The following is a 7500-nucleotide window of genomic DNA, read 5'->3' as shown; positions in this document are numbered from 1 at the left end:
GTCTCTAAACCAGAGTATAGTAGATACATTATCTCTCTTCCCTCCCAGTACATATTATTAGGTTGTTGAACCTCTATGGTGTCTCAGTGTTCATTCAACAAACCATCCTCGTGTGGTTTCATGCCGTATTTGCGTCTATTTGGTCAACAAATACAGATCTGCTATTTCAGTGTTTTGTCTACTGAACCATGCTAGGTTAGACAGAAGGCCCACTGTTGTATATAAACAACTAAGGCCACAATCCCAGAATGGAGATTCCTATTGAGACCTAACCACAGAAGAATCTTAGAATGTCTCCAATCTTACACTTACAGAACAATCTGTTAACTGAAGGCAATGCTGGTATGTAGTCTACATAGGGTCGTGGCCATGTGTTGGTTTAGGGTTAAATAGCTACCTGTTCTCAGAAGGGATTCATGTTCAAAACGTATGTACAACATATACAAAACATCAACAAACAGAGCTCTCAGACACAGGATCTGGAATGCCTTCTCGCAATTCTTCTCCCTTTACATTCTAGGAATTCAGAGTTCTTGTAAATTAACTAATTAAAACGTAAAATTATGAAAACAATGAGTTGTTGGTCAGCTGGACATTTAACATCAGTTATCCTGAGGGATCATACAGTACTCAGGTCACGGTAAGGTCAGCATCGTCTGGTTCTCGTATGAGAGATGCTGATAATAGTCAATGATGAATTTATGCATTTCAAAGTTACATTTCTCCAACACCATCCCTCTGTTTTATACCAAACAAAGTGGCAGGGTGTAGCGACTCTTGTTGGCAGATTGAGTAGACCAAGGCGCAGCGTGGTAGGGTGTAGCGGCTCTCGTTGGCAGATTGAGCAGACCAAGGCGCAGCGTGGCAGGGTGTAGCGGCTCTCGTTGGCAGATTGAGCAGACCAAGGCGCAGCATGGCAGGGTGTAGCGGCTCTCGTTGGCAGATTGAGCAGACCAAGGCGCAGCGTGGCAGGGTGTAGCGGCTCTCGTTGGCAGATTGAGCAGACCAAGGCGCAGCGTGGCAGGGTGTAGCGGCTCTCGTTGGCAGATTGAGCAGACCAAGGCGCAGCGTGGCAGGGTGTAGCGGCTCTCGTTGGCAGATTGAGCAGACCAAGGCGCAGCGTGGTAGGGTGTAGCGGCTCTCGTTGGCAGATTGAGCAGACCAAGGTGCAGCGTGGTAGGGTGTAGCGGCTCTCGTTGACAGATTGAGCAGACCAAGGCGCAGTGTGGTAGGGTGTAGCGGCTCTCGTTGGCAGATTGAGCAGACCAAGGCGCAGCGTGGTAGGGTGTAGCGGCTCTCGTTGGCAGATTGAGCAGACCAAGGCGCAGCGTGGCAGGGTGTAGCGGCTCTCGTTGGCAGATTGAGCAGACCAAGGCGCAGCGTGGTAGGGTGTAGCGGCTCTCGTTGGCAGATTGAGCAGACCAAGGCGCAGCGTGGCAGGGTGTAGCGGCTCTCGTTGGCAGATTGAGCAGACCAAGGCGCAGCGTGGCAGGGTGTAGCGGCTCTCGTTGGCAGATTGAGCAGACCAAGGCGCAGCATGGCAGGGTGTGGCGGCTCTCGTTGGCAGATTGAGCAGACCAAGGCGCAGCGTGGCAGGGTGTAGCGGCTCTCGTTGGCAGATTGAGCAGACCAAGGCGCAGCGTGGTAGGGTGTAGCGGCTCTCGTTGGCAGATTGAGTAGACCAAGGCGCAGCGTGGTAGGGTGCAGCGTGGTAGGGTGTAGCGTGGTAGGGTGTAGCGTGGTAGGGTGCAGCGTGGTAGGGTGCAGCGTGGTAGGGTGCAGCGTTGTAGGGTGCAGCGTGGTAGGGTGCAGCGTTGTAGGGTGCAGCGTGGTAGGGTGCAGCGTGGTAGGGCGCAGCGTGGTAGGGTGCAGCGTGGTAGGGTGCAGCGTGGTAGGGTGTAGCGTGGTAGGGTGCAGCGTGGTAGGGCGTAGCGTGGTAGGGCGTAGCATGGTAGGGCGTAGCGTGGTAGGGTGTAGCGTGGTAGGGTGCAGCGTGGTAGGGTGCAGCGTGGTAGGGGGTAGCGTGGTAGGGTGTAGCGTGGTAGGGTGCAGCGTGGTAGGGTGCAGCGTGGTAGGGTGCAGCGTGGTAGGGTGTAGCGTGGTAGGGTGCAGCGTGGTAGGGCGCAGCGTGGTAGGGTGCAGCGTGGTAGGGCGCAGCGTGGTAGGGCGCAGCGTGGTAGGGTGCAGCGTGGTAGGGTGCAGCGTGGTAGGGTGTAGCGTGGTAGGGTGCAGCGTGGTAGGGTGCAGCGTGGTAGGGTGCAGCGTGGTAGGGTGCAGCGTGGTAGGGTGCAGCGTGGTAGGGTGCAGCGTGGTAGGGCGCAGCGTGGTAGGGCGCAGCGTGGTAGGGCGCAGCGTGGTAGGGCGCAGCGTGGTAGGGTGCAGCGTGGTAGGGTGCAGCGTGGTAGGGTGTAGCGTGGTAGGGCGCAGCGTGGTAGGGCGTAGCGTGGTAGGGCGCAGCGTGGTAGGGCGCAGCGTGGTAGGGCGCAGCGTGGTAGGGTGCAGCGTGGTAGGGTGTAGCGTGGTAGGGTGCAGCGTGGTAGGGTGCAGCGTGGTAGGGTGCAGCGTGGTAGGGTGTAGCGTGGTAGGGTGCAGCGTGGTAGGGTGCAGCGTGGTAGGGCGCAGCGTGGTAGGGTGCAGCGTGGTAGGGTGCAGTGTGGTAGGGTGCAGCGTGGTAGGGTGCAGCGTGGTAGGGCGCAGCGTGGTAGGGTGTAGCGTGGTAGGGTGCAGCGTGGTAGGGTGTAGGGTGCAGCGTGGTAGGGTGCAGTGTGGTAGGGTGCAGCGTGGTAGGGTGCAGCGTCGTAGGGTGCAGCGTGGTAGGGTGTAGGGTGCAGCGTGGTAGGGTGCAGCGTGGTAGGGTGCAGCGTGGTAGGGTGCAGCGTGGTAGGGTGTAGGGCGCAGCGTGGTAGGGTGCAGCGTGGTAGGGTGCAGCGTGGTAGGGAGTAGGGCGCAGCGTGGTAGGGTGCAGCGTGGTAGGGCGTACATTGTATTTTTATTGATGACACCAAACAAAAATAACAAAGACAAAAAAAACAAAAGCGCACAGTTCTATAAAGGCAACAGCAACTAAACAGAAAACAAGATCCCACAAATCCCACACGGAAAATGACAACTTATATATGATCCCCAATCAGAGACAACGATAGACAGCTGCCTCTGATTGGGAACCACACACACACACACACACACACACATACACACACACACACACGGCCAAAAACAAAGAAATAGAAAACATAGACTTTCCCACCCGAGTCACACCCTGACCTAACCAAACAGAGAATAATGAGGATCTCTAAGGTCAAGGCGTGACACAGGGCTACTGCTTTCTTGTTTTCCAATGAAGGAGTGGGCCTTTAATTAACCAGTTAGGTCACAGTCAGGTCATACTAGAAGAAAAATAAATGCACATCTATTTAGGCGAGGTGCTGGCTAGCGGAGTAGAAAACTTGAAAATAAAAGAGAGCCGCACACTCTAGGAGCTCAGATGCAAGAATTTAATTACCAACATTTCGACAGCCAAGCTGTCTTCATCAGGGTATAATAGACAGGTCATAGGCAGGTCATAGGCAGCTTATAGGCAGGTCATAGACATATAATAGACAGGTTATAGGCAGGTCATAGACAGGTTATAGGCAGGTCAGGGTCAGAGGCGTTGATAATTGTAGATGATACATCTGTGTGTTCAAGCCACCTGTTGGAACAGTCACAGGGCTGCCAAACAGACAATGGCACCCTATGCCCTGCATAGTGCACTACTTTTGACCAGGGCCCACAGTGCACTATGTAAGGAATAGCACGCTATCTGGGACGTAGGGAGACTGACATTGTTTGAGATTCCCTGTCAGCCCGAGGGAACATCCGGATCAACTATGATCAAACAGCGCTAGCCGCAGGGTCAAGGAAGAGGGGCGCCAACCTCGTCCTCGCCTCCGCAATCCTCAAACTGATCATTACCTGAAAAAATAAAATAAATACGAACTTCACATTTGAAGGTAATTTTTGTTAATTTGTTCCTCTTTTCAATACACAAACACACAGAAGCTCATCCTGAGCCCCTAAGTTATGCAGAAACTAAAAGATACTAGTTTCTTTCATAGTCAGCAAAAAGAGGAAAACCAACCACAGCTATAATTATCTGCACTGAGACAGAGACAGAAAAGAGTCCCCACAACACAATGGATTCTAATATCTCCAGAGCCTGGAGGTGGAACGTTCCGGTAGTTCTGGAAGGCAGAAGGCAGAGAGGGAAAGGGGAGGGCTTCGAGTTGACAGTAAAGCTTTTCAATTATCAGAGGCCACAACCAACCCAGGTATGTCAAACAACTGTCTGTTTGTACAGGTCTAAAAGCTGTGCTGCAAAGTTCAGCTTCAACAGAGAGCCTCACTACATCCTGCTTTGAAAAACACCAAGATTAAGCTTTTTTGAGGGAAGAAAAATGATACTCCTTCCCCTTTTTCTGGGAAAAGGCAAAGCGGGAAGACTTTCCAGGGATCCAGTCAATATGTCTAGTTGTCAAGCCTAATATCCTGGGTGATGGACTGAAAGACTGGGGCTTCCTACAGCTTTATGGGTCTTTGTAGTTCAAATCACATCACATTATATTGATCACATTCATGTGTGTAGCAAAATGCTTGTTGTAACAGTTATAAAGATAAGCTGACTGAACAAATACTTCTCATGTGTTTTGTTGTTGTGTGGAGACAGTAGCATCCCTACTACTGTATTGACCAATCACAAGCCAGGGTCATGTTCAGTGGGGCATAACGTTCCAAAACAGCACGCAAATGTGCATTGTTATTGGACTAGTCCAGATAAAAACCTCCCCAGTTTGAAAATGTTCTCCTGTTTTGTACCTACTGAACACGACCCTGTTTAGTCACGGCCAGGCGCCAGCCTCAACCGTTTGACATAGAGAGGTCAAAGGTCGGATGATAGGCTGTGCTGGTCTCCCATTCACACACACACACACACACACACACACACACACACACACACACACACACACACACACACACACACACACACACACACACACACACACACACACACCCACACCCTCTTGTCCATAAAGAGCCTTTATATGCCAGCCAGCCGTAGCCAACTGGGACCAATCAGGGAGATGAGGGGTTGACTGGGTGCCACTACAGCTGTATGTTGGGTGTGTGTGTGTGTGTGTGTGTGTGTGTGTGTGTGTGTGTGTGTGTGTGTGTGTGTGTGTGTGTGTGTGTGTGTGTGTGTGTGTGTGTGTGTGTGTGTGTGTGTGTGTGTGTGTGTGTGTGGTTGTGTGGTTGTGATGGTGGACACGTGGTACAATGTGGTGCTGTCTCTCTGTTGACTCCCTGTGTATGGCTACGTCATAGTTTTCCACCCTTGCACACACCCATCAAGGATTTAAAGGGATAGGATTGGTAGAAGCATTGGCAGGAGGGAGTTTCCATCGTTAATAAATCCATGCAAGAAAGTGTACAAGTTCACACTTCAGGAGAATGGGGATGTAGCCCATGTCTCTTCATCCTGGTACTAAGACCTCACAGCCAGGGAGGTTCTTCATGTCTCCTCATCCTGGTACTAAGACCTCACAGCCAGGGAGGTGCTTCATGTCTCCTCATCCTGGTACTAAGACCTCACAGCCAGGGAGGTGCTTCATGTCTCCTCATTCTGGTACTAAGACCTCACAGCCAGGGAGGTTCTTCATGTCTCCTCATTCTGGTACTAAGACCTCACAGCCAGGGAGGTTCTTCATGTCTCCTCCTTCTGGTACTAAGACCTCACAGCCAGGGAGGTGCTTCATGTCTCCTCCTTCTGGTACTAAGAGAGAGAGAGTATAAGCCTACTGAGAGAGTATAAGCCTACAGAGAGAGTATAAGCCTACTGAGAGAGTATAAGCCTACAGAGAGAGTATAAGCCTACAGAGAGAGTATAAGCCTACTGAGAGAGTATAAGCCTACAGAGAGAGTATAAGCCTACTGAGAGAGTATAAGCCTACTGAGAGAGTATAAGCCTACAGAGAGAGTATAAGCCTACTGAGAGAGTATAAGCCTACAGAGAGAGAATAAGCCTACAGAGACAGTATAAGCCTACAGAGAGAGTATAAGCCTACTGAGAGAGTATAAGCCTACTGAGAGAGTATAAGCCTACAGAGAGAGTATACGCCTACAGAGAGAGTATAAGCCTACTGAGAGAGTATAAGCCTACTGAGAGAGTATAAGCCTACAGAGAGAGTATAAGCCTACAGAGAGCGTATAAGCCTACAGAGAGAGTATAAGCCTACTGAGAGAGTATAAGCCTACTGAGAGAGTATAAGCCTACTGCGAGAGTATAAGCCTACTGAGAGAGTATAAGCCTACAGAGAGAGTATAAGCCTACTGAGAGAGTATAAGCCTACAGAGAGAGTATAAGCCTACAGAGAGCGTATAAGCCTACAGAGAGAGTATAAGCCTACTGAGAGAGTATAAGCCTACTGAGAGAGTATAAGCCTACTGCGAGAGTATAAGCCTACTGAGAGAGTATAAGCCTACAGAGAGAGTATAAGCCTACAGAGAGAGTATAAGCCTACAGAGAGAGTATAAGCCTACAGAGAGAGTATAAGCCTACAGAGAGAGTTTAATTCTACAGAGAGAGTATAAGCCTACTGAGAGAGTATAAGCCTACTGCGAGAGTATAAGCCTACTGAGAGAGTATAAGCCTACAGAGAGAGTATAAGCCTACAGAGAGAGTATAAGCCTACAGAGAGAGTATAAGCCTACAGAGAGAGTATAAGCCTACTGAGAGAGTATAAGCCTACTGAGAGAGTATAAGCCTACAGAGAGAGTATAAGCCTACAGAGAGCGTATAAGCCTACAGAGAGAGTATAAGCCTACTGAGAGAGTATAAGCCTACTGAGAGAGTATAAGCCTACTGCGAGAGTATAAGCCTACTGAGAGAGTATAAGCCTACAGAGAGAGTATAAGCCTACAGAGAGAGTATAAGCCTACAGAGAGCGTATAAGCCTACTGATAGAGTATAAGCCTACTGAGAGAGTATAAGCCTACTGAGAGAGTATAAGCCTACTGAGAGAGTATAAGTCTACAGAGAGAGTATAAGCCTACAGAGAGAGTATAAGCCTACAGAGAGAGTATAAGCCTACAGAGAGAGTTTAATTCTACAGAGAGAGTATAAGCCTACAGAGAGAGTATAAGCCTACTGAGAGAGTATAAGCCTACTGAGAGAGTATAAGCCTACTGAGAGAGTATAAGCCTACTGAGAGAGTATAAGCCTACAGAGAGAGTATAAGCCTACAGAGAGAGTATAAGCCTACTGAGAGAGTATAAGCCTACTGAGAGAGTATAAGCCTACAGAGAGAGTATAAGCCTACAGAGAGAGTATAAGCCTACAGAGAGAGTATAAGCCTACTGAGAGAGTATAAGCCTACAGAGAGAGTATAAGCCTACTGAGAGAGTATAAGCCTACTGAGAGAGTATAAGCCTACAGAGAGAGTATAAGCCTACAGAGAGAGTATA

The sequence above is a fragment of the Oncorhynchus clarkii genome, unplaced genomic scaffold, assembly GCF_045791955.1.
Source record: "Oncorhynchus clarkii lewisi isolate Uvic-CL-2024 unplaced genomic scaffold, UVic_Ocla_1.0 unplaced_contig_9009_pilon_pilon, whole genome shotgun sequence".
Lineage (NCBI taxonomy): Eukaryota > Metazoa > Chordata > Actinopteri > Salmoniformes > Salmonidae > Oncorhynchus > Oncorhynchus clarkii.
Note: the sequence above shows the minus strand (reverse complement) of the source record.